The 7,455-nt window shown below is 44.4% G+C and overlaps 1 protein-coding gene across 2 annotated transcripts in view; it reads right to left on the bottom strand.

Moving 5' to 3' along the window:
* CHPT1 (choline phosphotransferase 1) overlaps nt 1–7,455 on the bottom strand; it is a 23,289-nt gene that overhangs the window by 15,387 nt on the left and 447 nt on the right. The window lies entirely within an intron of this gene.

Below are 7,455 nucleotides of genomic sequence, written 5' to 3'. Positions count from 1 at the left end.
TCCCCAACCCCCCCCCCCCCCCCAGAGATCACACTACAGAAATCCAGGTCAAGTGATGGCAGCAATATGTTTGATGTTTATCAATGGAATTAGTAAAATTATTTAGGTTTCTTCTCCCTTGTTAGTACAGTTAAACAAAGGAATTTTGTGTTGGGGGATGGGGTTAAACCAGGGAGCGAGTTCTTAGCCAACTTTTGAAAATGTTTCTCTCCTCTGACAAAGGGGGAAGGACAGAGCCTGTGGACAGCAGGAGATGCCTACTGCCACCCCGGGTTTGCAGATCATGTGGAGGAACGGAGAACTCAGGGGCCTCTCCTGGCTCAAGCTCACTTGGTCAGATGTTCTGCAGGGAGGCAGCAGCTACCTGGCAGTCCCTGTTCTTGCTCTCCACCTTTCCAAAACGGAGGGTTGTCAGCCATTGCTCAGGTATTTCAGGACATAAAAGCACAGTTAGGACCCCTATTGAAGCTAAGATCATTTCACTTGTGATATAATCCACATACTAAAGCTACCACAGTACCTATACCAGCTTATTCAGGATAACTTTGTTGTATGGAGAATAACTGATACTGCTCAAACAAGGCAGCTCCTCACACAGACCTATGAATGAAGCATTATGAGCAGAAAGGCTAGGAGAAACCACTGGTTTCACTGTAGTCCTTTAAAGTAGTATTTTAAAGACATTTCCAATTTTATCACCGATACTACTGTGAACTGCCACAAAGGTAATCTGCAGCGTTTTACAAGGCGTCCTTACTGTGACATACTTCTACTAGTTACGAAATGATGGCTTGAGATCTATCAAAACTTGTCACGCTAATCCCTGGATTTTGGTAAGTAAACCAGGCCACACCCGGCAATTCTGTCCAGGACACCACTGGTTTTTTGGTTGCATTAGGCTCCCCTCCTTTTGCAACCATCTACCTATAACTAAAATAGATTTTAGTTTCCTTTAAAGTCATCAGGTTCTCCAAATCACAGACAGAAGTAGACTGTATCCAGTGCTAAATATGCTAGCCAAATTCCTTACCCACTCTGCATTCACCCCCCACAGTCTGGGGCACATCACCAATTAAGTCAAATGCCAGAGCATGGGCATTTTCTTATTTAACTGAATCACTTCCATAATTGAAACACCAGTCAGGAACAGAAATCTGTTGTGGCACTTTTTTTTTTTAATCATTAGCCATAGTTCTGTATGCCATATGCTTGGTATTATCACAATCTTTTGAAATGCAAGCTCCATGAAGTACAGCCTCAATTCTAACCAAAACACAAGGCTTGCATGCTAGTTACTGTAGTTAGTTTATGAAAGTTTCCATAACCCACAGAACATGATGCAAGAATTCCTGTTTGAGGTCACATCGTCTACATTTACCTTACCTCAAAACAAGTGTAACACATTAAGTGTAAAAATAAACAAATAAATCAGCTTCAACTCAAACTTCTCATGTTAGGTCTTTTTGACAAAGCAATGGCTCTTGTCAAGTTGCAAGTTATAGTACAGGTATAATCATTAAGACTGCTGATCCAAGTCTGTTTGCATTAGCTCTTGCTGGGACAAATCAAAGCAACGGTCCCCCCAGACTCCGAAACTAAAACGCTCTGCTCCTTGATGATCTGGAAAGAGGGGGAGAGTTTTCATCCTCTTCCCAGTAAGGATCATCTGTATCCATTAACACCTGTAGCGGATGCATCTATATCCCCACAGTTGCGGAAAAGGGAAGAAGATCCTAGTAAGAATAAGGGAACAGGTGTCTGAGAGAGCTTAGAAACACAATCTGGAGCTTTTCATCCCTAGGCTGTCAGTTCAAATTTAACCCAAAGTGGTAATAACCAAAGGTCACTTGCAATCAACTATGCTTTTAGCAGATTAAATGAATGCTCTTCAATCGGTAAAATACAGTTTTCTAAATCACTGAAGGTGCACAGAGGTTTCCAAATTCTCTAATAACCACAGATTCTCTCTGCTGTCCACCCTCTCAATACAGCTACAGCTACTGTCTCCTCTGCCTTCTCACATGCCTGGCTCTCCATCCAGGGATGTCCCCTGCTGGCTTCCCACGCTGGACCCAAGTAGTTTGCAAATTAGAGAAGTGGGAGCATCTGAGAATGCTGACATGGCTGACAGACTCAGCAGAAAGGTCAGGAGGCTCCCAATAATCATCAGCTTTTCACTGATGAGGTGTTTATTATCTCTGCCCAAAGTTATATCCTGTCCAAGCAAATGTATTATTTGGCCAGAGCTAGATGCTATTCTCATGGAACTAGAAGAGAACACAAACCTGGGGGAAGGGGGAAGGAGTGGGGATACTTCTCTGCTCCAGTTAAAAAGGATGTCTGAAAGATGATACAGCCCCAGAATCTTGTCACACACAGATTTGGTACAGCAGGTCTAGCCATCTACTGAACCAGAGGGTGTCAAAACAAAACCATGTGCACATAGTCTTTGACAGGTATGTGTGGCATGCCTCTCCTTCAGGAAAAAGTGTAGGTTGAACAGCAGTCCTTCTTCTTCTGCTTCTGTGATTCCACCCCACAAAAGAACATGGACAGCTGCAAAAGACTACATGTGCCAAGGACATCCCTTACCACTTATTTCAAGCAAAGCTCTCAAGCCCAGAGGGTTCAACAGCCCAAGATCTTGCAATATTTAAAGATTCATCCCCCCCTTAATTACTCATCACATTTAGTCATAATCTCACTTCTTCAATCCACAGCTACTAATTTTGCCCTGGTTTGCATGGTCCCTCTCTGGACCAGATCCAGAACAGAGAGAGACATTTTTACTGGACTCCCTCCCTCTTCCCCCCAAGCACAGATCATTTCCCTCGCTTCTGTTCAGCACAAAGCACTATGTACAATCATACTAATAGCAGGAGAAGGGAAGGGCCTGTTTAAACCTTCATTACAGCATGAGGAGAGGACAGGGAGGGGAAAAAAAAATAAAATCAAATAATCATACTATAGCCCAAGTGCATTTCATGTGCAGCAGGATCTCCTTGCCTTCCTTTAGCATCCTCCTCTCCTCAACAAGCTCCCTCTGAAAGATCTCCCATCCTTCTGCGTCAGGGTTTCGGAACCTTTGCTGTCTTACTTTATGCCAAATACCTTTTTCTCCCATTCACTACTGAGTGGTCTGTTCTTCACTCATGGGTATTGGCTGGATTCCCCACCCCAGTCAGTGCTTCACACTTTTCCTCTATCAGGTCAGGGGCTTAATGCTTCTTCCTTCACACCCCCATGTCCCCAGCTCACACCAGCTGTTCCAGTTCACCCTCTCTTCTACTTCTCTCTCCCACAAAGCTTAGCTGTCCCCTTGCAGTTTACATGATGTCATGACTGTCAGTATCTTCCCCTCATTTCCCCTCTTACAGGAAAAAACTCAAGACAATCCCTCTTTCAGTTTAAAAGGAGGTGGTGGTGGGGTTTGTTTGTTTGGGGGTGGGTTGGGGGTGTTGGGTTTTTTTTAAGGGAGTTTTTTAAAAAGAGAGAGAAGCAGAGACAGCACCTAGCCAATGTTCCTCTCCCTCCAAACAGTTAATAGTAGAGCTAGCTGGAGTCACCTAGACCCTCCCCTGCTTTTTGGTCTCCCTAGACATATGGCTTTCTAAACAGCATAGATCAGCAAGATCAGCTTTTATAAATTCACTGCACCATTTCTTAAACAATTCTACAGACCTAGCCACCACAGGCCTCCCTTCCCTCTCTCTGCTTTCTGCATGAGAACCCTTGAGCCCCTGGCCCCTTTTGCCATCACTGCCCAAACTGCAAATCCATAATTCATGCTCTTCTCTTCCCGTCTTCCCCTATTCCCAGTAACCTCCAGGAAATTATAGACAACAGGAACAAAGGCTTTAAAAAAAAAACAAATAAATGAGACATGATGGAACCCATGAAGTTGACAGCAAGCAGGACAAGTCTTTATCACTGGATGACATCTGCTCTGATCAGTTTGGGGGGCTCTTTGCTTAGATCCTGCTGTAAATGCTAAAAGAGTTTTTTTTAAATGGATAGAAATTCAATACAAAGTAATTATTACTGTTAGCATGAACTTCTGTCCTAAAATTCTAGCTTCCTATGCTATTTTAGAGAGACCTGTGTCTAAGCTTGAAGGATTACTGAAGCCAGGCCCCTCCAAAAGCAACCATGAAAGCAGCAGGATCAGTGTTTCCTTTCTCCCTTTGAAAAAGACAGAGAATTATGTTTAGCCAGTTTTCTTCCTGGTATTGATGCAAGCTAAAAAAAATAACATGTCAGTTTCCCTAGAAACTGAGAGGGTATGAGAGATTCACCTGCAAGACCTAATGAAGTAACTGTAGCTACTTCAGAGAAGTCAGCTGGCAGTAGAGCAAAATAGTTCACTGTCAAATGGGGATAAAATGGAAATCCTCACCTAAGAAGTGCTCCTTTTACACTCTAATGCAGCAAATACACACTGTTCATACTTCAAGTCGGTAAAACTTTTCATTCCTAAATATTTTATAATTAGTATTAAAAAAAGGAAAAGAAAAGAAAAAAAAAAAAACCAGCCTGCAGTCATAGCGAAGAAGGTATTTCAGCCCTCCACAGAACATGAAATGTGCAGGTAGTGTCCTCCCCACCACCACACCTGGTGTAGCAGTCCCGGGTATTATTTCTATAGATTACTGTCCTAAATTACACAGAATAGGAAACCGGACAAACACTCTACAAAAAAATCTACACACATGGATTTTAGTTACAACAGTGCTTGAGGGGTGCAGTCTGCTAATGGCTTAGCTACAAGCAAGAAGGCTTACGTTGAAATGTGCATTTACAGGAGACAGTGATACAACCCATGTTTCTACTAGACAAGGAGACATTACTGAAGCAGACAATATTTTATAAAGCCAAAACATATTGTGCTAGTCAGTAACAAAGTGGCTTCAGTGGCTACTCATGCTGATGAAAATAAAAAGAATAGTGTATAAGGAAATAACAGCTACACAGTAGGAGAACAAGGGAGCATTGTATGGTTTTAGACATTAATTGCATTGGCGGAGGGGGAAGTATTATTAAATTGTGGAATTCACTGCAATACGACATAATGGAATCTGAAAGTACAAACAGGTTCAAAACAAGTAATTCAGAAGGCAAAATCATGAGGTGCAGGGTGTCTGTGGAGAAATAGATCCATCAGTTGCTGTTCTAGCAAGTAACCTGAGTAGAATCCCTTGTCAAGAAACCCCTAAACCACAGTCTTTTGGCAGCTGGAAGGGTATATCAGGGAAAGATCTCTTTTCTAGGCATCTGCTAGCAGCTACGCTCCAAGGGATTTCAGCTACCAGTCTTACTTGTTTCGGGTGGTTTGTACAAATATCAAGACTTCAGTGTTTTCAATAAAGGACTAATAGAAACGGCCCACTTAAAGACTGGTTAGGGGAAAAAAACCCACCACACAAACCAACTCATAAGAAAAATCCCACCGAAAACCCAAACCTGCTTGTTATTTTATCCAAGCCACCAAGAGAATATAACACATTCTTGTTAGTCCATCAGGTAATCAAGACTTGTTCATGAGTGGAAGAGGTGGCTTGGCAGTATAGAGAGGTGATGTTGAAGTGTACTATGCTATTAGTTCAGCCTGTGATTCAATGACCTTTAACATCATTTTTAGTTCCACCTTCCCCCTAGCCCTTCCAGCCTACACATCCAAGTCAAAAGTACAAAGTAGATGTTACAACAGTACATATAACACCTATTAGCGTTGCAACAGTTTTAGCTATTTTTATATTTTTAAAAAAGCCATCCAGAACCATGACATCTTAGGTGGAAGACAAGCTGAGTCATTAAACAAGCAGAAGACAGATAACGATGTCCTAAGTGATGCAGAAAGAGAAAGTGAGGGCTATTCTCACAGCGCAGAGGCAAAAAAAAATCCCAGGAGGATAAGGAGTCTGGCTTTACACTACATATTTATAAAGCATATACAGATATCTGAACAAGAAGTTTAGTCCAAACTCCAGATTCTTATAAAATTCAGCTTCCACAATTAAAAAAAAATAGTAAAGTTTCTAAAACTCAACCTAAGCTTTCCCGGAAGGAATGATTCCCTGGATGTCTGCAACACAACCTTCTTCTTTTTGTGCAAGAGTCCTCAAGGGAAAAATAACTTAAAATTTACTTTCTGCCTTTTTTTGCCTGAATAGCAAAGAGAAGCTAAAATGAACATCCAGACACATAGCTGGCAAACTAAGCTAAAGGTAGTAGTTCCACAAGCATGTTAATTCTCAAAGTGCCACTAGAAGACAATCTGCAGTTTCCAACCATTCACTCCCATCTCTATCCTCCCTTCTCCTATTGCCTGCAAGGCCACGGAGTGCCTCTACCTGGTGATGGAAATCAGGGAAGTGATCAGGTTAGACCAAAGCAAAGTTAATTTTGATCTGGATCAGCCTCCTGGTACATCTGCCACAAACACCTCTGCTAACGTAAAGGGCAAAGCAACTAGAGAAAAAGAAGGGTTCTTCTGTCAACAAGAACGCTCACCAAAGTATATCTAAGTTATTAAAAAAACCCAACCAACTGCCACCTCTGCCTTAAGTTAGGATTTAAGCCCACCAGAACACAGGAAAACAACAGCCACCCTTCAAGATATTTTACCTACACAAAGCAATTTTCCCCTGCTATTTCCCACCGTGAAGACTCTGCACTGGGACACCCGTAACAGGCTGGGAAGCTCCAGCAGAACTCCTTAACTTGCCAGAGAAACCGTAGGCCACCCAGTTTAGGCGCCAGCAGCATCAGCCCACGTTAACAAGCCTGTTTTCCCTCCAGAAGCTAAAGCAATTAACCGTTTCCCATGCAAGGATGGGAAGCATCTGAGCTACTGTCAGCTAACACGCCTGAAGCACAACCGAACCTCCATTCCGAACTAAGCGGTGCCGAAGTGGCGTCAGCCACACGGGGTGACCAGCTCTGCCCCGCTCCTGGGCGCATCCCATGCCCTCTCTCCTGGCCGGCGGCCCTTGTTACAGCCTTCCTCTCCAGAAGGGAGTTGACACAGCTTATGTCTCCTTCCCAGCAAGCTGCCTGAGCAGAGGCGCACGCGTGGGAGGTACGACGGTCCCCGGAGCAGGCCGGGCTCCCGTGTTCCAGGGTCTCAGCTCGGCTCCACAGCCCCATCCAAGCCCCCGGCCCTTTCACCTGGACCTCTGGTCAGCGAAGGACTGCGGAGGAGCCCGCTGGAACTCGCCCTTTCACGGGATCCCCCCAACCTTTTGGGCATTCCAACCGTAACACCCCCCTCCAGCCTGACCCCCCGCTACCCCAAAGCGTGACCCCCGGCATCACCGCTCCCCTGATTTCTCAGGGCAAACCCGCAGCGCTACCTTAGCCCTCCCTCCCGCGGGAAGGAGTGACCGGGCACCGCCCCCCCGCGGCGGGACACGGGCCCGAGAGCTCCGTCCGGCTGCCGGCAGGAGGTACCGGGGC

The sequence above is a fragment of the Haliaeetus leucocephalus genome, unplaced genomic scaffold, assembly GCF_000737465.1.
Source record: "Haliaeetus leucocephalus isolate CR32 unplaced genomic scaffold, Haliaeetus_leucocephalus-4.0 Scaffold206, whole genome shotgun sequence".
Classification (NCBI taxonomy): domain Eukaryota; kingdom Metazoa; phylum Chordata; class Aves; order Accipitriformes; family Accipitridae; genus Haliaeetus; species Haliaeetus leucocephalus.
Note: the sequence above shows the minus strand (reverse complement) of the source record. Positions and strands in the feature narration are given on the sequence as shown.